The sequence below is a fragment of the Ovis aries genome, chromosome 2 (genome assembly GCF_016772045.2).
Source record: "Ovis aries strain OAR_USU_Benz2616 breed Rambouillet chromosome 2, ARS-UI_Ramb_v3.0, whole genome shotgun sequence".
NCBI classification, from domain to species: Eukaryota; Metazoa; Chordata; class Mammalia; order Artiodactyla; family Bovidae; genus Ovis; species Ovis aries.
The window spans coordinates 142,151,256-142,174,778 of record NC_056055.1 but is presented as its reverse complement, the minus strand read 5'-3'; the positions used below and the strand labels follow the sequence as shown (position 1 = coordinate 142,174,778).

The 23,523-nt window shown below is 39.3% G+C and overlaps 1 protein-coding gene across 2 annotated transcripts in view; it reads left to right on the top strand.

The window, feature by feature from the left end:
- The first annotated feature begins 3,106 nt into the window (after window positions 1-3,106).
- The window catches only part of B3GALT1 (beta-1,3-galactosyltransferase 1), a 621,523-nt gene continuing 601,106 nt past the window's right edge, over window positions 3,107-23,523 (top strand). For both annotated transcript variants that reach the window (XM_042243778.2, XM_060409812.1), the window contains exon 1: window positions 3,107-23,523. This exon is cut by the window's right edge and continues 68,645 nt beyond it. The gene's annotated coding sequence lies outside the window, so the exon portion shown is untranslated.

The following is a 23,523-nucleotide window of genomic DNA, read 5'->3' as shown; positions in this document are numbered from 1 at the left end:
AATTTTAAATATTTAATGGTTTTCATTCTTAGTAAGTTGTTAATGGTATACAGGTTTCTTTTGCTCAAAGCTGCTTATGCATAGCACTAGCAGTAGGCAATATTAGTGTTTTATCTGTATGTATGTTGTTAATTTTCTTTAACATTTTTGCTTCTGTAAGAAGTTGTTTGATCATCTTAATCACTACCAAATCCATTAGGACCCATATATTTTCAGGATTAACTGTTGCAAATTCCAGATATCATAGAAAAGATTACAGGGTACTAGAAAAGACTATATTAGGCAGAGCACAGAGGGGTAGTTAGAAAAATTATGTAGATATTTGTGTGCAGTTCTCTAAAAATTTTTAGCATTCTAAAGTTTGGTAACATTTTCATATTTCACATGCCTTTAGTCAGGATTAGTCTTTTGATTGAAGGCCATTTTATCTTTTATCACAAATATTTCTAAACTGTTATTGCATTTAAATTTTCCAATTTTAAGATATACTTTTTAATATTTCTAGTTATTGCAAATAACTCCCCTTTCCCCCCAGTTTGAATAAAGCACCTTTTGTTTTCCCTTTCTCTCCCAGACTTAAACTCCATTCCTCTAATGATTACTTCATGCAGTTAATGAGGGTGTTCATTTTAAGTTACAGTTACAAAAAATAATTTAAAATGCTAAACAAACCAAAAAAAAACCCTTCTCTAGATTAAAAATTCAAAGTGATGTGGCATACAGGTTGCTCCTCCCTCCATGGGATTTTCCAGGCAAGAGTACTGGAGTGGGTTGCCATTTCCTTCTCCAGGGAATCTTCCCGACCCAGGGATCGAATCCAGGTCTCCCGCATTCCAGGCAGACGCTTTACCATCTGAGCCACCAGGGAAGTCCTAAAAATAAATAATATATGTTTTATTTGCACTGTTGTTTTCTTAATCAGAGATGGTCTATCTCCCAAACTAGATTGGTCAAATGACTCATGAAGGGGGGAAAGGAGTACAGGAAAATTTGGATGAATGGTGCTGATATGTACGCATACATTTTCTCTAGTACTGGAAGACGGCAACACACAAGTCTATTCTGCAATCAAATTTTCCTTAAGAGTGCTCACAAAATTTCCGCAGGGTTTGTTTGAGGTATCATGGGTTACATGGAATTATCTTGGAAGGCAAATGAAGAAAGGTGATTGTTGCAAGAAGACAAAGATCACTTACAAATAATTAGAACTAGCAGCAGAAGCATTCTGAATTCCAACTAATTAGACAACTACGTTGCTAATTTATACACGTGACTTTTGACTTTTGCAACAACTTTGTAAGATAGAGAAGGTTACTCGAAGAATGACCCACACAGTAACATCTTCCTGTAGAACTTGTTTGTCTTACTGCAACAATAATTTACTGCAATTGGTTATAGACTTATTAGAACTCTGGACCTTTCAGTCGTATTTGCACTGAAGGGACTTATAATGCTGCATAAGGAAAGATCATCATTAATTGCCACTTTCTCTTTTTCTTTCCTTGTTAAATAACATCATTTCTCTCGTGTTTGTGTCAAGTGAGCGCGTGGGCGCGCGCGCACACACACACACGAACAAAAAAGCACCCATTTAATCATTCAAAAGTGATTCCCCAAAGGTTAAAAAAGGGGGGTATAAACCAACTACGTTGCCTGTTTAAAGTAGCTTTCTCCTTGCTACCTGAGGTGTTTTGTTTTGCTGGGTGAAGGTGGGAAAGTTCATTTGGAAGGAAGGTCTGGAGGGACCCTCCACCTACAACTTTGAGAACATTTCTCCAGATGCCTCTTTCATAGCTCGGGCACTGATTACTATGGCAAGGAGCAGTTAAGAGGCTCAGAAGTACCACTCTTTTCAGATGCCAAAGCTACCAAAGGGAGGAGGACGGGGGCGCTGTCTGGTGACTGTTCGCATGATTCCTCCAAGGCGGCGACCACCTCCAGGGATGCGCTCTCCGGCACTGCCGTTCGTGTCCCACTCGGGTCCCACGGCCGGGGCGCAGGGATGCCAAGACGCTGACCCTCCAAGCCGACGCTCTGGGGACTGAGTCACCCCAGCACGCCCTTTCCCGCTAAGCCACGGGCTCCAGACCGTCAAAAAACGCGCCAGGCCCACCTCAGTGGGCCCGGTCGCCCAGCCGCACCTAAGCCTCGAGAGCCAGGAGTCCCGCCGCGCGTTCCTCGCTTGCCTCCCCCATCCCAAACGCTAGCAGCCTCGCTGCCTCTCCCGGAAACGAGCCTGCTGAGCAAAGGCGGAGGAAAACCTTGGGCCTTCCGCTCTGATTGGTCTCCCCGCGCCGTGCGGGGCGAGGCAGCGATTGGCTACCCAGCGTTGTCAGTCGCCGAGGCCAGAGCCTTCGCCGGGGAAGCGCAGCCGGGCTTCGGTGCTCCGGCGGCCGCCGCGGCGGCTCTAACCGGTACCGCTGGGCGAGCCCGCGCGGGCGCCACCGCCTCCGCTGCTGCCCACCCCGCTGCGCCGCAGGCGCTGCCGGTCCTGCAGGCGGACGCCGGGGAGGGGCGGCCGGGAGAACGGAGCACGAGGAGGCGGCGGCGGCAGCGAAGTGATGCTGCCGTTGGGGATGGGGCAGCGGCCGCGGAGCAGCAGCATCTACGGGACCCCGGCTGCAGCGTCCCTGTGGCCCGCGGGCCAGCCAAGCGGCGGGAGACCACGCGCCCCACGGGTAAGGTCTGGCCCAGTGCGCGCGCCGCCCCCGGGGCCACTGGTGTTATCTTTGGGGGTTTCGAGGCTCATTGTTCCGGGGGCATTCAGACAAAGGTGTTTGGGACCCTGGCAGCGAGTCCGGACGCGCGGCTAGGCTGATGGTCGCCCGGGTGCCACTCCTGCTCGTGCGTTTTCTCCTCTGCGCCGGCTGACTTTGATAGCGCGGGGATGGCATTGTGTGTGCATTTGCGTGTGTGAGCGCGCGGCTTAGGGCACTTTGCGGGGAGCGCCGTGAGTCCCCTCTCGCGTGAACCTACGTCCTTCAGGGCTCCAGGCTGGGATAGAGAGAACTGGATGCACTTGGCTCAGCTGGAGGGAGAGCGCACGAGAACGCACGGGGAAAGTCCTTAGTGGCTCATTTAAGAGCCTGGCAAATTGAAGTTTATTGCCTTGATGAAAAGAGGGAGCTGTCAGTGCGCCAGGGGACAGGCACATTCACCGAGGCTCCCCAAAGTCCCACTTTGCGCCGGGGACTTTGGAGGGGAGGAGATGAGAGAGGAAAGTAAAGGTTGGTCCGCTTCGCTGGGAAAAAGGATGACGGAGAGGAGGGAGAGGAACGAGGGTTGGGGAATGGAGCTAGGCTTGGAGAGAGGCGACTTTTTTGTGTCGGACGCCCCACGTAGGAAGAGGAAGCTCGCTCCACTTTTCGGGGATGCAGATTTGGGGAGAGAGAGTCCAGCTTTGAGGGGCCGATTGAGGGTGTTCTGGCCCGCGCCAGTGTGGGGCACGCGTGTCACTGGAACGGGGCGGGGCTCGAGTGCCGGTTCAGGTGGAGTCCCTACCTCAGCAAGCTACCTTGGTAGATATATTCGGGATCCGGACACGGCCGGGCGCGCGCGTGGCCGCTGCGAACTGTAGGGTGGCTCCACCCTCGGAGAAAGTTCCAGCCCACTGGGGTCTGGGCAACTAGACCTAAAGCGGGTTAACCTCCCAAGTGTAACCAGGGTTACGTACCCAGCTTCCTCCAGTACATACACTGTTTTTCATTTTATATATTAGATTAACTTATTTTGTAAAGCCATTGGGAGTTCCACCCGCGATGTAAACCTTTCCGCAGAAGGCTGGGTTTTTTGTTGTTTTGGTTTTTTTTTTTCGCTGCTGCAAATGGATGATGCTACCGGGCTAAGTCCAGATCTCCGGAGCTCAGTGCAGGGGTTTCTCCATCCCTGTTCGGGACGCACAAAGTTATTCTTGGCGATTGCTTTGTACGTGGTCTTTTGTCTCCTAGGAGTCTGCTTGGAAAGTTCTTGAAATACCTCGGCACTGACAAACTGTCCCTGCCTGGCATAGATGGAGAGGCTGTGGTCCTTTACAGAAGCGGATGAATTGTAGCGGGAATGGGAGTGGAGGGCAGCTCCCTTCTTACCAGCTAGAACCTTTGGGAAACATTTAAAAATTAGCTCAGTACAGGGAGCCGGATATTAAGCTGAGAACAGCACTTCCGCAGCTACATAGACCCTTAGTCCCTTTCACTGGAGGAGTCTTTTGCCCCTAGACACAACGCAGCAAAACACAGCAAAAACAAAACCCAAAGCCCCGCGGCGGAAACGACTTTGGCGGGGCTCATTGCTGATTTGGCAAAGCTGAAAAAAAAAAAAAAGTAAAAACACCTCATAGAAATGATGTAGAAAAATCAGAAGGGAGCTGTCCAAAATGTCAGCATTTTTTTACAGGTTTTTTTAATTTAAAGATTACTTCCCCCCAATTTGGTGATTTAAAATAATTATGAAGCAGATGAATAATTTACTGGTGAACTAGGAATGATGTTAATTTTATGTCTGAGAATGGTTGCACATTTTTTTTTATCACTTAATGCATGAACCGTAAATGGAATTTTTCGTTCTATTTTACTTGAACACTTATAATTGCATTTGGGTTAGTACAAAATTGGCAGCGAGTGCTTTCCCCTTAGTAGTCATCACATCTGGTTTAAAAGGCTAGTTTTTAGATATCATTAAAAAGAGTATAGCTTGTGATTGTTACGTTTCAATACAAAATTTACCTGTTGCCAGGTGAGTACTATAATATCACAATATTTGGTTGTAACTTTTAGGACTTTATTAAGGTGATCAAACACAATAAACGCATTGTTGCATTACTAATCAATAGTTTTAAAATAAGCTTAAAACCACTTACTAAAAGCATCCAGTTATCAAAGTGGACCTTTTAAGGAAATTTTCAAATACTTGGCTAAGAATGTGGTTTTTCACTTTGCAAACAAATAACATTTTGTAAATCCACTGCATTATATATTGGGGCAAGTCACAACTTTCTAAGCAGAAACAGAGCTTTTGTATTCATTTTAAGGAGTTTTGAGGGTTTTTTTTTTTGGAGGGAACAGACTTTTATTTGGGAGTACTTTTCAGGTAATTAAATATGTTTTCAAAACCACCAGACAAAAATGTAACAAAGTGCAGAGAAATGTGTCAATGAGCAGAATAAAGCAGCAAGGTCTACGTGTCACTGAGGGTGACCATGCAGGCAGTGTGTGGGAAGGGGGCCCCTCAGGTTTAGGGGAGGGAATAAGTCAGCAACTTAAGTTTACACAAGCAATTCAAGTTCTCCCTATTCTGCAAACGCACTTCAGCTTTGACTTGTTTTGTTGCAGGGCAGCCCATGAGCTCAGATTGCTTTATCTTCTAGATGGAATTTAGTAACTCAAGTAAATGTCAAGTTGTCAAGACTCCAGGCCAACAAATTCTCTTTCTGACCTATACTGGATTTTAATTTCAATACTGCATAACTTTTGTAAAAAGATTACATTTACTGTGAATAGCAATACAATATACACTATGATCTTGAAACATAATTTGTCAAGTAGTCATGATTAGTTTCTATTAATAAATTGTTAAGTAAGACAGTGAAGTTTATTTTAATTAATAGTAATTTATATTCATTTAATTAATGGTGAAATAATTTTGTTTTTTGAAAACTAACATGTTTCAGGGAATTAAAAACCGCAAGCAGTTCAGTAAACCTGAAATTTATTTGCATTCTCTCATAGCCTGTCTTTCTCTCTCTCTCTCTCACACACACACACACACACACACACACACACACACTACACACTACACACACACACACACTACACACGCATACTGGAAAAGCTCTCAGGAAAACTAACCACTCCTGAATTTGAAACAAATTCACCAACCCAGCCTAAGTGATGAATATACTTCATAAGGCATAATTCTTATCCTTTCAGGTACTGTCTTTCTAATTAATAATGATACTGGTTTATTCAAGTAAATTGTAACAAATTGAACTGTTTTCCAGCTGTGTGCAAAACATTGTTCTAGTTGGCTTTGACAATATTAGTAAATCAAAACCCTTGCCCTCATAAAGCTTATATTTTCTTGGGGTAAAATAGAATAGATAATAAATGAAAAATATAAGTAGGTAACTTTCTATATATTTTGTAACTTACTTATATATGTATATAAATGATTTATCACCTACCAGCCTATCCACTATCGATGGCTCAGTCTCTCTTTCCATCTCATTTTGTCTCCAGCCAGTACACATCTACCCACACACACACACAAATATACTCACATTAATCTAAGAACTGAAAAGTGATCATGGTGAATATCTGATACATGTTACTTCTGAAGCTGTGTAACTGAAAACACTGGATATGATGACAATTAAAGATGATTAACGATTTAAAGACGGTTTAAGATGATTTTAAAACCTTTAAAGATGGTTAACAATTTCAAGATGATTAAGCAAAATATGACAGGATATCTGCCTTTAAAAATTCTTTAAAATCAATATTTTTTCAGAGGAACTGAAGTGGGAAATACTATCTTTTAACATATTGCATTCAAACTAACAACATTTTAAAGGGTGTTTATGACTATCAACGGTCAATCTACATAACCTCATTTAAAGAAGATGAATGAATTTGATGTAGAAATAAAGCACCCAGATACATAATTTTAATGAGAAATGTTCTACTTATTCCAAATTGAAAGTGATGTATTTCTGTACCTCTGTGAAAGTCAATCAGAACCCGTAGAGTTTGAGGTCAAAGTTTTCCTAAGTTTATTCATCCCTCCCCCAAAAACCCCTAAACCTCACAATCTGATCATCTAATAATAAATGACAAAACACTTCAAAAATTCAAAATTAGTTCATCTTTAATTCAGAATTGATTTGGTTATCCAGTCAGTCCAATTACAGATAAAATCTTGCAGTATTTTCTCTACTCTTGCTCATGAAAGTGTGCAATTATGATTCTAAGTTTTCACTTTCTGTGCTTTTCATTTCATTATTTTCTTTAGAGTCTTTAGCTTACATATCAAAATAAATGTGTGTGTATTTACCTTTGTGTAAAGAATGGGCTCTAGCTTGACTTTCAAAAGTTAGTGAACAGTATTTTTGTATTGGAGGAAAACTGAAATTGTAGTCTCAAGAAGCCACATTACATAATGAATTAATGCCATTTTATTCACAAGTTTTATTATGACTGTATATTAGTGCAGGGCACACAATATTAATAATGGTCGTTTCTGAATTGATGTCCACCATTCAAAGAAAATCTTTTGAGATTACTGCTCTGCAATTCATTTTTAGCAGATGAGGAAATGTCTTCTGATCCTGCTGTTTCAGTATATGCCCAGTTTCAAAAATTCATGTACCACCCACTTAAGCCTTTATCTTTTATTGCCCTGGCTTTTCTCCATTCTGCCCAAGTACAAAACTTTAGGAAAACAGTGTTTAAAAATGCAAGTAAAGCAACCAACAGTTATTGTACCTAGCACACAAAGTCAGCTCTGGCTGATTATGAAACAGATGAAAACTCACCATAAGTCAATTGACCCCGGGAAAACCCAGGTCATTAGTCTAAGGTCCCCTGTGTATAAGAAAGAACTTGAGGGAGTTAATAATTGCCCAAGGTCAACTGAAAGTAGAGCCAGGTTTAGAAACATTGTTTATCGTCTACTAAGTGTGGGTGTTGACTTCATGTCTGCTGCCCATTATACAGCCTTGCATTTATAATGTGGTAACATCACATTGGTTTATTTTTCTCCCTCAGTTCTTATAGCAGCAAAAATTTGGAACAGTGGACTAAAAGGTTTAAAACAACAGGCAAGTTAGAGCTGAAGCAGACAGATCTTTTATTAGACAGACATTCCCAAGACATGGGAGTAGACCAGCCGGAAAGGAGTTGACCTAACATTCCCTTTTGGCTTCCCGCTTTTTATACTTCTGTCTCTTTCCTGGGATAGTATTGAACAACCTGCCAGCTGATGCAGGAGACATAAGAGATATGGGTTTAATCCCTGGGTCAGGAAGATCCCCTGGAGGAGGGCATGGCAAGCTCCTCCCATATTCTTGCCTGGAGAATCCTATGGACAGAGGAGCCTGGGGGGCTATAGTTCATTGGGTTGCACAGAGTCTAACACAACTGAAGGGACTTAGCACAGCTCACACTCCTCCTCCTGGTTGTGCCCTGTGCAAAACAGGGCCTGTACCCACCACCAATCAAGAAAGGGAATGCAAATAGGTATATGTCCAAGGCCAGTTGACAGTTGCAAGTTACAGAACCGTTGTATTTCTCTTCGCATAATTCAGTCTGTTCTAATCAAATATATATACGCATAGAGTATTTATGAACCCTTGATTGGCTCCTAGTTATCTAGGATTCCTTGAGGAAGCCCCTGTGGTTAGTTTGTGTCCACTGTGTGCCTAGGGTGCTGTGTAGGAATTGGAAAAGCTCCTGTGGTTATTTTGTAGCCAGTCTGTGAGCTCTCCTGGATGTGTCTGAAGGGAGTTTAGAGATCAGCTTGCAACCTTTTCACTAAGCCTCCCATCCTTGCTCATCCCTAACATCCTACCTAAAAGTAATGTAAGCAGAAATGACGACATCTACCAATTTGTGCATCTGAATATTTTCTAGTAATATCTGAAATAATATATCACATTAATATTATCTTGAATCAAGGAAATGATAAATTGGTAGGCATTTAGAGATGTCATCTAAGATTATAGGGCTAGAGCCATGTCTTCATGTAAAATATTTGTATTTAATATAGTCATTTTGTCTACAGATTCCTTTAAAATATGTACCAGTATTTCTAAAACAGAGTTTCTTACTTCCAGAGATCTATAGACTTTAAACTGATCGATAGGTGAATTAGGGACTTCAGGAGATAACCATGGTTTGCAAGTTTTCAAACCCATATCTCTTCTATTCATTACTGTTCCAGATTAACTGGAAATGATTAAGAAAACCTTAAAAGCTACTGCTCTAAATTCAGTTCAGTTCAGTCGCTCAGTCGTGACCGACTCTTTGCAACCCCATAGTGATCACACCTTCGCGATTATCTTGGTCGTGAAGATCTTTTTTGTACAGCTCTTCTGTGTATTGTTGCCACCTCTTCTTAATATCTTCTGCTTCTGTTAGGTCATACCATTTCTGTCCTTTATCGAGCCCATGTTTGCATGAAATGTTCCTTTGGTATCTCTAATTTTCTTGAAGAGATTTCTAGTCTTTCCCATTCTGTTGTTTTCCTCAATTTTTTGCATTGATTGCTGAAGGAGGCTTTCTTATCTCTTCTTGATATTCTTTGGAACTCTGCATTCAGATGCTTATATCTTTCCTTTCTCCTTTGCTTTTTGCTTCTCTTCTTTTCACAGCTATTTGTAAGGCCTCCCCAGATAGCCATTGTGCTTTTTTGCATTTCTTTTCCATGGGGATGGTCTTGATCCCTGTCTCCTGCACAATGTCATGAACCTCCGTCCATACTTCATCAGGCACTCTACTATCAGATCTAGTCTCTTAAATTTATTTCTCACTTCCACTGTATAACTGTAAGGGATTTGAATTAGGTCATACCTGAATGGTCTAGTGGTTTTCCCCACTTTCTTCAATTTCAGTCTGAATTTGGCAATAAGGAGCTCATGATCTGAGCCACAGTCAGCTCCCGGTTTTGTTTTTGCTGACTGTATAGATCTTCTCCATCTTTGGCTGCAAAGAATATAATCAATCTGATTTCGGTGTTGACCCTCTGATGATGTCCATGTGTAGAGTCTTCTCTTGTGTTGTTGGAAGAGGGTGTTTGCTATGACCAGTGTGTTCTCTTGGCAAAACTCTATTAGCCTTTGCCCTGCTTCATTCTGCATTCCAAGGTCAAATTTTCCTGTTACTCCAGGTGTTTCTTGACTTCCTACTTTTGCATTCCAGTCCCCTATAATGAAAAGGACATCTCTTTTGAGTGTTAGTTCTAAAAGGTCTTGTAGGTCTTCATAGAACTGTTAAGCTTCTTCAGTGTTACTGGTTGGGGCATAGACTTGGATTACTGTGATATTGAATGGTTTGCCTTGGAGACGAACAAAGATCATTCTCTCGTTTTTGAGATTGCATCCAAGTACTGCATTTTGGACTCTCTTGTTGACCATGATGGCTACTCCATTTCTTCTGAGGGATTCCTGCCTGCAGTAGTAGATACAATGGTCATCTGAGTTAAATTCACCCATTCCAGTCTATTTTAGTTCACTGATTCCTAGAATGTCGATGTTCACTCTTGCCATCTCCTGTTTGACCACTTCCAGTTAGCCTTGATTCATGGACCTGACATTCCAGGTTCCTATGCAATATTGCTCTTGACAGCATCAGACCTTGCTTCTATCACTAGTCACATCCACAGCTGGGTATTGTTTCTGTTTTGGCTCTATCCCTTTATTCTTTCTGGAGTTATTTCTCCACTGATCTCCAGTAACATATTGGACACCTACAGACCTGGGGAGTTCCTCTTTCAGTATCCTATCATTTTGCCTTTGCATACTGTTCTTGGGGTTCTCAAGGCAAGAATACTGAAGTGGTTTGCTATTCCCTTCTCCGGTGGACCACATCCTGTCAGACCTCTCCACCGTGACCTGCCTGTCTTGGGTTGCCCCACGGGCATGGCTTAGTTTCATTGAGTTAGACAAGGCTGTGTCCTAGTGTGATTAGATTGACTAGTTTTCTGTGAGTATGGTTTCAGTGTGTCTGCCCTCTGATGCCCTCTTGCAACACCTGCCATCTTACTTTGGTTTCTCTTACCTTGGATGTGGGGCATCTCTTCATGGCTGCTCCAGCAAAGTGCAGCTGCTGCTCCTTACCTTGGATAAGGGGTATCTCCTCATCACCGCCCCTCCTGACCTTGAAAGTGGAGTAGCTCCTCTTGGCCCTCCTGTGCTCGTGCAGCCACCGCTCCTTGGACAGTTAGCGTAAACCAAAACAGAACACAATAGAGGGAGGGAACATATGTGGATAAGGAGAGGATTTTAAAGGACTGAAAGTAAAAGTGAAGTCGCTCAGTCCTGTCTGACTCTTTGCGACCCCATGGACTGTAGCCTACCAGGCTTCTCCCTCCATGGGATTCTCCAGGCAAGAGTACTGGAGTGGGTTGCTATTTCCTTCTCCAGGGGATCTTCCCGACCCAGGGATCGAACCCAGGTCTCCCGCATTCTAGGCAGACGCTTTAACCTCTGAGCCACCAGGGAAGGTCTTTAAAGGACTAGTACCTCTCTTATTACTCAAGGAAAAGGGAAAAAAGAAAAAAAAACCCTGTTGCTGGATTTTATCAGAAAACAACCAGGGCAGTGGTTTGAAGAGACAGTGTGTTGCAAATTTCTAAGATGCAGATTTGCAACTGATCAGATGGCTTGTTACTGATATACTGCACTTGGTTCTGAGTTTCTGCTGTTAGCATTGTTTCTTCTTTGACTAAGAAATGTTTTCATGACGTATATAGATAACATCAGAGCTGAATCACTTCCTCACTGAACAACAAAATTTGCGGGTGACTTCACTATGGCTTTAGTACTCAGTCAAAGACAATTGCCAGAGGTATAGTTGGGTTGGATACAATTGGCTATAAATTTAAATGCTAATAGACAAGAAAAATTGCACTAAATGTGCACATTTGCACTGTGACTGCATGAATACGGCACGTGAACTAACATAAACTCCCTCCGTTGCTGGTGAGTTCCACCACAGCCTATCACTTCTTTATTTCTATGTCTGTTAAATGACAATAGCATTGCTGATTACTTGAATTGTGATTTTTGAGGAGTTAGATGAATTGAATGTGAGTAATACATATTGATTTCTCTGAGTGAACACAGCCATCTAATTACAGATAGGAGAAGTGCTATATTTGATAAGCAAGACTAAAAAATAATGAATTACATTGATAAAGTCATTTTAAGTGGTGATTTTGACTTAATTCTTTATTCAAAGAAAAAGATGATCTTGAGTTTCTAACCATACTGATTAAAATTTAAAAAGTAGGCCAATCCTGAAATGTCTCGAAGGCAGTTGAAGCAGTTGTTTTGTTTTGTTTTGTTTTGTTCTCCATCTTTATTGGTTTCTTCTCTCTGTCTCTCTGTCCCTTTGTCTGTCTTGACAGATAAATATTTTATATTCTAAATGTTGCAAGGAATTATTTCAGAGCTGCCTGAAATTTTCTACTGACTTTTTGTTATAGTAAGTTAAGACTTAGAGGAAATTAAAACTCAAACCTTTACTAATGGAGATTGACAAGAAATGAGAAAAGGTAGAGGGTTTTCTAAAATAGAAATATTGAATGTGTATGTGTGTATATATATACACATACCTATGTAGACAATCCAAATTAAAATAGAAAGAGATTGTTGGGAAATTTAGAGATTTGAAAGTTCACACAGAATAGCAAATAAGGTTTTTTGAATATTAAAAAAAAATTATTTGGCTGTCACAAGTCTTAGTTGCAGCACGTGGGGGCCTTTAGTTGTAGCATGAGAGCTACACGTGGCATGTGGAATCTAGTTCCTGGACCAGGGGTCACACCCAAACCCAGGCCCCTGCATTGGAAGCATAGAGTCCTAGCCACTGAACCACCAGGGGAGTCTCAGCAAATAAGTTTTAATTGCAAAAGAATGTTTAAATAAGGAAAAAAAAAAAAACCACAACATTGAGACAAAGTTCCACTGTCAACTAATGATATTAAAAATGGCTATAATTAACACAGTGTATTAATATGCAGACAGACCTGAAGAAATGGAAAGAACCTCAATATACAAACTCTAAAATATGGAAAATAAAGCATAATATGCAATAATCACAAATCTGTGGGAAAACAAAAAATGATCAATATGTGGTTCTGGGAAAATTGAGTAATTATTTGCAAAAAAGGTACACTCTGTATCTCACATTTTGTTTAGAAATAAATGTCAGATGAAGAAACTCTAAATCAAGTTAGAAAAAAATAGACTTCATAAACACAGTATAATGGGGAAAATATACAGATTTGACCTCATAAATTTTAACAGACTTAAAGTGCCATAAGTAAATCAAGAGAATATTTTTAGCATATTATGAATAACAGTTTAATATTACTCTAATAATAATCTAGTGTTTTCTATTAGAGGACTTACCTCAAAATATTGATTCATAGCTTATATCCATCTTACTCACTAGATTGAAAACCTCTTAAAGAGAGAAAGTGATTATCATCATTTTATCCCTAGTACTTTCAACAAAATCAGGGAGAATAGACATTGTCATTGATTACTAAAAGTTTTCCAAGTATACCAATAGAAAAGTGAACTAAGAAATAAATTGATAATCTATAATAGCTGGACATATATAAGACCAATAAGTATCCAAAATTTTAACTTAATGGTAAAAAGTAAAGGAAAAAAATTAGATACATTTTTTAGCTCATCAAAGTAGCAAAGACTGTAAGTGAAGGTTGTTCATTTACAAATTTGGTGGAGATGAAGATGGGGCAAACTGCAGATTCCCCTAAATTTTTGGTAAGGCTTTTCATTGATGTTTACAGAAATCTTTTGTTGCATGCTACAGAAATTGATTATGACTAATTTAAGGAATAAGATCCACAACGAAAAGAAAGTATTTTGTAGCTTACAGAATCAAAAGAAAAGGAGAGGAAATACAATAGCTACAGAGATACTGGGAGAAACTGCTGAAACCTTTGCCAGGAACCATCACTAGGATGAATCAGCATCAGTCCTTTCTGTCCACGTGTCAATTTGCTCCAAGCCCAAATTCCTGTAATGAGAAACATGACTGACCTAGCTCCAGTCTCATACCTAGACTTTGGTCAGCAGATCACCAGACACCTTGATTGCCCTGCTGTCAAGACCACATTCAAAAGAAAATCAAGGGACTCGTAACTGAGGAGCTGGTTGTGCAAAAACAACAGGTGTCCATAGTGTGTGTATCAAAAGCCTTAAAGGTATCGCCTTTGTTTCAGTAATACCACTTCTAGCAGTTAATTCCATATCATTACAAATAACACAGTTTCATTAAAATACCATTTGTAGTAGTTTGGTAGTAAAATATAATCGACTTGGCCAGTAACATCAGAGTAATGAAATTATGGCATATACTATTAAATTATGGTTTTGAAAGCTTGGTAATAACATTGAAAAATGCTGATGAAATCATAGTGGAAAAGAATACAAAATTTAATATGAAGGATAAGCTTGCATTCACATATACAAAAAGGCTTAAATAAAATATTAATGTTTGTTTTGGGGGATATGAGGATTATGGGAATTTTGTGTTTAAGCCTATGACAATAGTTTTAGCAGGAACAAGCACTACTTCGATAATCATATGAAAATCAATACTGAAACAAAAAGACAAAAAATAACTGGAGAAATGACAGTGGCTTTGAGCTTCTCGACAGCTGTATTGGAAGCAAAGCACTGGACTGCTATTCTTAATTTTGGAAGGAAAGGAGCTTTGTATGATACAACATTCCCTTTTCTACGTTAAGTTAGTTATTATACCAAGTGAAATTTGGCTAGATTCCCATCTGAGTGACTTTTCAGGAGCCATCATGGACTTTGCTTTCCAAATCTTCAGCTCAGTGTAATAGAATTTAAAATGTGTTCTCATTTTATGGTTCAAATGAAGAATTCTTACTAGCATAGGAAGTTAGAATAAAAATAATTACTTCTATTGATATGTGTGTTTCATTGTTTACCTTGCTCATTTCTATAAGCTCATGCTTAAATTGAGACATTATATCTTAAAGTAAACTATAGTTTGGCTTGGTTGTTTATTAAATAAAATTAAAGATACTGTACAATTTGATGGTAATAGAGCAGAAACCCATGCTTCCTTATATAAATCGGAAAGCAAGCATGGCTGAATATTTTGAATATTATTTTCCTCTTGTTCATACCTACAGCTCATTACAATTTTCAAAGAAGAGCAAAGGGGTCTGGATGTAATAATGGGTGGAATTTTCCTGAAAGAGCGAGGTGTTTCTATTGTCACGCATTTTCCCTCTGGTAGTTTACTGTGGTGTATTGGCGGAGCTTTGTATGGGATGATCTTGTGAATTATACTTGAACAAATAATACAATTACTGGAAAAGTACAGAAAAAAGAAAATTGGTTGATCTTTGGTTTCCTCTAATAATCACTGCTGCCCTGTAGCTCGTGGGGATGGGCAGTCTAGCTGCTTGTGCCCTTCCAGGGCACAGGCTAGGATAATTTCCTTATCATTTTCCTTTGTTAGTGTATGTACTGTTTGAATGGATAGCACGCACATGGCAGAAAACACATGGTAAAAATTCTCCATTTCATATCCCTTCTCCATACACCCAGTATTCATCTTTCCCAAAGAGGTAATTACTCTTACTAGTTTCTTGATGCCTTTTCAGAGCTTGCCTAGTGCATGCAAACAAACACTAAGTTTTCCAACATTTTCTTTTTTCTTCCAATTTTTATACAGATGCTAACATTGTTGTGTGTGTATGTATATGTGTTTTGCTTCCTGCTTTTTAAACTCAGTTGATCGTTTCTTCATTCATTTTTAAACTTCATGGTATTACATTTGTTGAAAGTACCATAATTTATTATCAGACAGTCGCCTCCTGATGAACGATTGTGGTTTTCAGATCTTTTAGCCAACGCAACCAATAATGTCATGCAAAATCTTGTAAGCATTATTTCATGTGTGCAAGAATCTTTAAGACATAGAAGTGGAGTCTCTGGATTAAAATGTATATGTATTTATTTACTTTGAAAATGTATGGGTCTTTGTTTATTTTACATTTGATTACCTTGCTTTCCTTATTTTTCATCCCATGATTAATAGTGCTGAATTGAACTGGACCAAAAACTAGGATTCATGAAATTTTCTTAGAGACCCCTCACCCAGGTTTGCCACCATCTACCAGTGTGTTTTGTGTTTATGCAATTTACTGTGAACTTACCTTGCTTGGTGATCTTCCAGCATCTGCTTTACCATCTTGACCACAATAATAGTCACTAGAATAGGCAGACTTTGCCAAGTTATTCCTTAATTTCAGATAGTCTCCTTTCCTATGCTTTGGTCTACTAGACTAAGCCAATTATATGAGCAATGGGAGGACTTGTTCTTCATCTACTAAATGATACTATCAAAAATAATCACGTCCTGTGTTGGCAAGGATGCAGTGAATATGGTGATTTCAGAAGCTGTTTATTGCAATTAAGATTGGCACAGCCCTTTTGAAAAGCAATTTGGAAGGATATTGGGGATAAAAACTATAAAAATATTCATACTGTCTTACCCACTGATATTATTTCTGGGAATTTCTCCTAAGAAAATAGTATAAAATATGGAAAAGGTCATATATTTGAATATGTTGATGGATATATTTTGTGAAATAAACTCAGAAGCAACTCAAATGCCCAATAATACACTTAGACACATGTATTTGAGGATAATATGTAACTATTAAAAGTAAATATGAGGATTATAATAAAAACGCCTATGCTATAACGTTTCTTGGATAAAACAGGGTACAGACTTATATACAGGTTCAACCATAGCTAGATAAAAACCTACACCTATGAACATTAAAATTATAATGTATTACACAATGGTGGAAAAAGTGGTGATCCCTTAGTTAACTTTTTAATCTCCATTTTTCTAGAATGTTTTACCACATTTTACATTTAAAATGAAAACACACTAGATTTCCCCTTTTCTTTTTAATATTTTGTATTGAATGTGAGTTATAGCTTTTGATGATTCTTTGCTACTATTCAGTGACAGAAGCTTTTTCGTCCTGTTTTTTTGTACAGGTGAATGTAGCGCTTACCATCTTCAGAGGTTCTTGGCTCAATCCCTTCTGTGTATCAAAAGACATCTTACTCAACTTTCTTTCACTCATTGTCATGCTAAGTAATTTTTTCCTTAGGCAGCAAATTCAAAATTCAAACAGTACTGAATTTGCTTTTTGCTTCTTTTTAGATTTAACCTCCTACGATCCTCTCCTGTGCTCACTAAGCTCTGTGTTGATCTTTTCCTGTCTCAGACACTCTAGGCCAAATCAGACTGTTTCCTAATTTTTATTAAATTTTAAATATTTCATTAAAATACACTTAGGGAAAGCTAATAGCATAGCACATGTATCATGCTATCAATGTACTTACCCAGTGAAATAGATGGACATTAGATAAGATTGCCCATGATAGTTGTATATTTTTATGAAAAAGCAAATAACTAAAGTATAATGAAAAAAATATTCTCTTTATGGTATGAGTTAATTTGTTACATATGAGTACATATGAATACATTTGTACATATGAGTTAATTTGTTAACTTGCAGTGAATTATGAAAGAACAGAGTGAAGTATGCATTTTACCCCACTAACTCCTTGGGAAATGAATGCAGTGGCATTATCTCTCTTTGAAATGAGTTTTATTGTAGCCTATCTTGTTATCTTTGCCCAGCTGATTATCATGTTATCTTTAAAGTGTTCAGCTCACGGTTAATTTCAAAGAGACAGCAACGAGAAGAGTGTCATCTCATGTTGGAAGCACTATATTTTACAATTCCATCTACTTATCTTTCCTGTCAAGAGAACTGATTTTGAATATCTTAATAGTAAAGATGTTAATTTCTGAGACAATGCACCAGTGGCTAGACAGGATCATTTTGAAGCCACAGTGGAAGGCAGTGGTGTAGCTGCCTAAAGGATTTGCTTGGGTCAAGTCCCATCAGTGGTCTGCTAGGACTGTCATCTGAGATTGGGTCGGATTTTAAAGAATCTGTCTGTTTCACTTCAGTTCAGTTCAGTTGCTCAGTCATGTCCCAGCTCTTTGCAACCCCATGGACTGCAGCACTCCAGGCCTCCCTATCCATCACCAACTCCCAGAGTTAACTCAAACTCATGTCCATTGAGTCGAAGATACCTTCCAACCATCTCATCCTCTGTTGTCCCCTTCTCCTTCACCTTCAATCTTTTCCAGCATCAGGGTCTTTTAAAATGAGTCAGTTCTTCATATCAGGTGGGCAAAGTATTGGAGTTTCAGCTTCAGCGTCAGTCCTTCCAGTGAATATTCAGGACTGATTTCCTTTAGGATGGACTGGTTGGATCTCCTTGCAGTCCAAGGGACTCTCAAGAATCTTCTCCAACACCACAGTTCAAGAGCATCAATTCTTCGGCGCTCAGCTTTCTTTATAGTCCAACTCCCGCATCCATATATGACTCCTGGAAAAAACATAGCTTTAACTAGATGGACCTTTGTTGGCAAAGTAATGTCTCTGCTTTTTAATATGATGCCTAGATTGGTTATAACTTTTCTTCAAAAGCGTCTCTTACTTTCATGGCAGCAGTCACTATCTGCAATGATTTTGGAGCCCCCCAAAATAACGCCTGTCACTCTTTCCACTGCTTCCCCATCTATTTGCCATGAAGTGATAGGACCAGATGCCATGATCTTAGTTTTCTGAATGCTGAGTTTTAAGCCAACTTTTTCACTCTCCTCTTTTACTGTCATCAAGAGGTTCTTTAGTTCTTCACTTTCTGCCATAAGGGTGGTGTCATCTGCATATCTGAGGTTATTGATATTTCTCTGGGCAGTTTTGATTCCAGCTTGTGCTTCCTCCAGCCCAGTGTTTCTCTGATGTACTCTGCATATAAGTTAAATAAGCAGGGTGACAGTATACAGCCTTGACATACTCCTTTTCTTATTTGGAACCAGTCTGTTGTTCCATGTCCAGTTCTAACTGTTGCTTCCTGACCTGCATACAGATTTCTCAAGAGGCAGGTCAGGTGGTCTGTATTCCCATCTCTTTCAGAATTTTCCAATTTGCTGTCATCCACACAGTCAAAGGCTTTGGCATAGTCAATAAAGCAGAAGTAGATGTTTTTCTGAAACTCTCTTGTTTTTTCGATGATCCAGCAGATGTTGGTGACTTGATCTCTGGTTCCTCTGCCTTTTCTAAAACCAGCTTGAATATCTGGAAGTTCACAGTTCACATATTGCTGAAACCTGGCTTAGAGAATTTTGAGCATTACTTTACTAGTGTGTGAGATGAGTGCAACTGTGTAGTAGTTTGAGCATTCTTTGGCATTGCCTTTCTTTGGGATTGGAATGAAAACTGACCTTTTCCAGTCCTGTGGCCACTGCTGAATTTTCCAAATTTGCTGGCATATTGAGTGCAGCACTTTCACAGCATCACCTTTTAGGATTTGAAATAGCTCAGCTGGAATTCCATCACCTTCACTAGCTTTGTTCATAGTGATGATTCCTAATGCCCACTTTACTTCACATTCTAGGATGTCTAGGTGAGTGATCATACTACCATCGTGATTATCTGGGTCATGAAGATCTTTTTGTACAGTTCTTCTGTGTATTCTTGCTACCCTTCTGCTTCTGTTAGGTCCATACCATTTCTGTCCTTTATTGTGCCCATGTTTGCATGAAGTGTTCCCTTGGTATCTCTAATTTTCTTGAAGACATCTCTAGTCTTTTCCATTCTATTGTTTTCCTCTGTTTCTTTGCACTGATCACTGAGGAAGGCTCTCTTATCTCTTCTTGCTATTCTTTGGAACTCTGCATTCAGATGGGTATATCTTTCCTTTTCTCCTTTGTCTTTTGCTTCTCTATACTTTTCACAGCTGTTTCACTCAATGGAGTACTAAAAATCCTCCTTTTCTAGACCTGTTAGGGATACCACTGCCAAGGTCATCCTTTTTAAAATCTTCCTAGTTAAACTCAGATATTTTACTCTTACCTATTCCAAAGTCCTTTCCACCCACCACCATCCACAGTTGATAGTTTTTAAAAAATTGTGTCTTCCTTAAAAATACCTTCAAATGTACACACTACTTTATTTAAAATTGATATCCAACAAGGACCTACCATATGGCACAGGAAACTCTGCTCAATATTTTTTAATAACCTAAATTGAAAAAGAATTTGAAAAAGAATAGATGCATGTATAATCAAATCACTTTGCTGTACCCCTGGGACTAATACAACATTGTTAACCAACTATACTCCAGTATAAAACAAAAAAGTCCTTCAGCAACTTCTCAAGCTCTGAAAACATATCCATTTAAATGTCTATCCCATGATTAGGAGTAGGGATGATATGATGAAATTTGAAAATGAAGTTAAAATATAATTTTAGTAAATGGTACAATAGTTCCTATCTCATTAAGCTATTCATTGAGAATAATAGTAATAGTATATAATTTTTAGAGTGTTACCACGTGTTGGATATAGGATTGCTTATCCTTTTATAGGAATTTTATCTTTTATAACTTAGCAAAACCTGAGGAAGTAGTTGTTATTAATATCTTTATTTTATAGATGTTGAAATTAAGAACAAGATATTGAGTTAAATAACATTTCCAAGACTCAAAAATGATTTTTTTCTGATGGAGTCAAGAATCTAACTCCGAAGCCTTAAACAAAAAGTGAACTACTTTTGTTTACTGGCTTTTGTTGTAGAGTGAATTTTCAACTTTTCCTTCCTGAAGAAAGTCAATAAAGGAGGTGAAATTTCAAATATACATGTATCTATACATGTACATGGGCTTCCCAGGTGGCTGAGTGGTAAAAATTTTGCCTACCAATGCAGGAGATGCAGGTTCAATCCCTGGGTCCGGGAAGTCCCTTGAGAGGGAAATGGCAACCCACTCCAGTGTTCTTGCATGGAGAATCCCATGGACAGAGCAGTCTGGTTGGCTATAGTGCATGGAGTCGCAAAGATACACGACTGAGCATGCAGCTCTCATGCCTAGATGCACACACACGCATTTATGCATGTGCATGTTTATAGTTATTACTAAAAAGGAACAGGCCCAGGGTCGTCTGATAACTGGGAAAACGATCCCGTCTTCCTCAGACATTGGCTACAATTTCTGTCTATATTATTCATGTTCTCTGTCATTTATTTACCATGCTGTTTTATTACTTCACATCTCAATTTAAAAGTTGGGAAATGCAGTAAGTGATACTTTAAAATAAAATTTGTAAAACTCTCTAATAAGATCCCCTTTGTGTAGTCAGTTTAAAAATGAAATCAAGATATTTGGCTTCTAACCAAAGCTTTTTTTGTGAGATGGGTATGGGAGCTGAGAGTTGAATACATTTCTATCACATTTTTTTAAGGCTTATTTTAAGTTGATAGTTTATTTCTCTTTCTTAGTTGGTAATGGGAAAACAGCATCCTATACTTAATTTTCCCTTATAACTCAGATAGGATGTGAGAACTATTTTATGCCATCAGAGGCTTGACAGATACTTATGATAGATGATCTTTTTCATCTATGTAAAATCCTGAAAAATAGCCAAAAATAGCTAAAGCAGTGATTTCAATTCACAGCAACTCAATCATTAACTCCTGTTTGAACTGGGGACTTACACCTGAAGACTTGTTTCCTAGCTATTTTAAAGTCATATTCGTTATCATATCTATATCTATTTACCAGTTGCAAAACTAATTTTCCCAGCAGGATTTGGCTTAATAGCCAAGAGGCCATGAATTACAATCATGAAATTTTTTCATTAAATATATTAATATTATATTTCAAGAAACTGAATTCTCATAGGTTATGATTGAAGAAGCCTCATGAATGTACCTTGGTCTGTATTGATGCTAGATGCTCCAAAGCAGAAGGATTAGATCCGGCATTAATCCCCATTATTCAGTTTTTCTTTTTCTTAACTTTCGCTTTGCTTTCTTTTCAGTTACTTTCTATACATTTAATGCTATCTCAAAACTAATTTACTGTAAAATCCCAAATAAATAGCAGAATTCAAAATTTCTGAGAAGAACAAATAGATAATACCTGAATGTTGGAAAGATGGAAATTTACAGTTTATATACTTTATAATTATACATATGTGTCCTACTCTATGTGACCCTGTGGACTGGACCCACAAGGCTCCTCTTGTCCACAGGATTTCCCAGGCAAGAATGCTGGAGTGGATTGCCATTTCCTTCTCCAGGGATCTTCCCGACCCAAGGATCCAATCTGTATCTCCTATGTCTCCTGCGCTGCAGGCAGATTCTTTATCTGCTGAGCCATTAGGAATACCTGCTGTTTGGCTGTTGCTTCATATTTGTGAGCCACTATTTTTGTGTGTCAGGATTAGTGTATGTGGTACACATGGTTACTTGTTTTAGTAGAACTCCATTGCTATGTTGCCCTACCTCATAAAAGTTTTGGGCTGTTTTCTAATCTGTCATCTGGCAATGTAAAAAATACTTAGTGTCCGGATGTCTTAAGCCTATCAAATCACATTATAATGCCAAGAGTGCAATAGTATTTATTGATACTAAAGGGTGAAATAACAAAAATAACTTGTAAAAAGAGAGAGTTAATAGGCAGTAGGAAAGGAAGGGGGATGAGAGTAGAGGAGAGAGAGAGCAGCAAAAACACAGATAACGTAAGGTAACATGTCAGGTAGTATGAGTGCTATGAATAAGAACAAGGCACAGGAGGGCATAAAGCCGGATAGAAGAGTGGACAGCATGCTTTAGGTTGGGCTGTTAAGAACAGTTTCTCAAAACTTGCGATATTTGAGTTCAGTTCAGTTCAGTGGCTCAGTCATGTCCGACTCTTTGCGACCTCATGGACTGCAGCACACCAGGCTTCCTTGTCCGTCACGAGCTCCCTGAGCTTGCTCAAACTCATGTTCATCGAGTCGGTGTTGCCATCCAACCATCTCATCTTCCGTCATCTCCTTCTCCTCCTGCTTTCAGTTTTTGCCAGCATCAGGATCTTTTCCAATATTTGATATATGAGTAAAGACCTGAATTAAAAGAAGGACCATGCCATTTGACACTCTCTGGGGAAGAATTCTCCAGGCAGAGATGCTGCAGGGGGAACGAATCAGGTGTGTTGAGACACCTCACGCAACCCAGTGCTACTGCAAAAAGTGAGTGAGGAGTAGGCCAAGAGGTGAAGATGGAAGATTCCAGAGCCTGCCAATGAGCCCCCTGGAGGCTTGAATGAAAGATCATAGAATAGGTTTGAAATATCAGTGATGGCAGGGTTTTGATTGGAAAGGTAGGATGATGTCTTTTCTGGCTGCTCATGTGTAGAATTGCCAACAGGAGAAAAAGAGCCTGATAGGAAATGAGTTAGAGGCTATTTTAGAGTAGTAGTTGAGAAATAATGGTGGCCCGGGAGGCATGGAATTGAAACACCCCAGCTGCATTCACCAACCTCTGAAAATGATTTATCTTTGTTTGCTAATGTCTTACTTATGATTCTACACATTATATAAAGATAATGGCAGAAACCAAGGTGCTGCAGACTCATTTGGGAGCTGTATTCTACCCTTACCATCTTTGTGCATCTTATTTTTCCTAAGGCAACTTATCAATAATAAAAACCCTAAAAGATTTGATGACATGTAGATTAAATGTGCTAATTAGCATTTCCATCTTCTCTCTTTAGATTTAATTCCTACTACACTATTTATCATTTAACGCACCTTCTCCTTCTCAATTGATTATTGCTCACTGACCTGGATGAGAGGAGTGATATTCTATAGT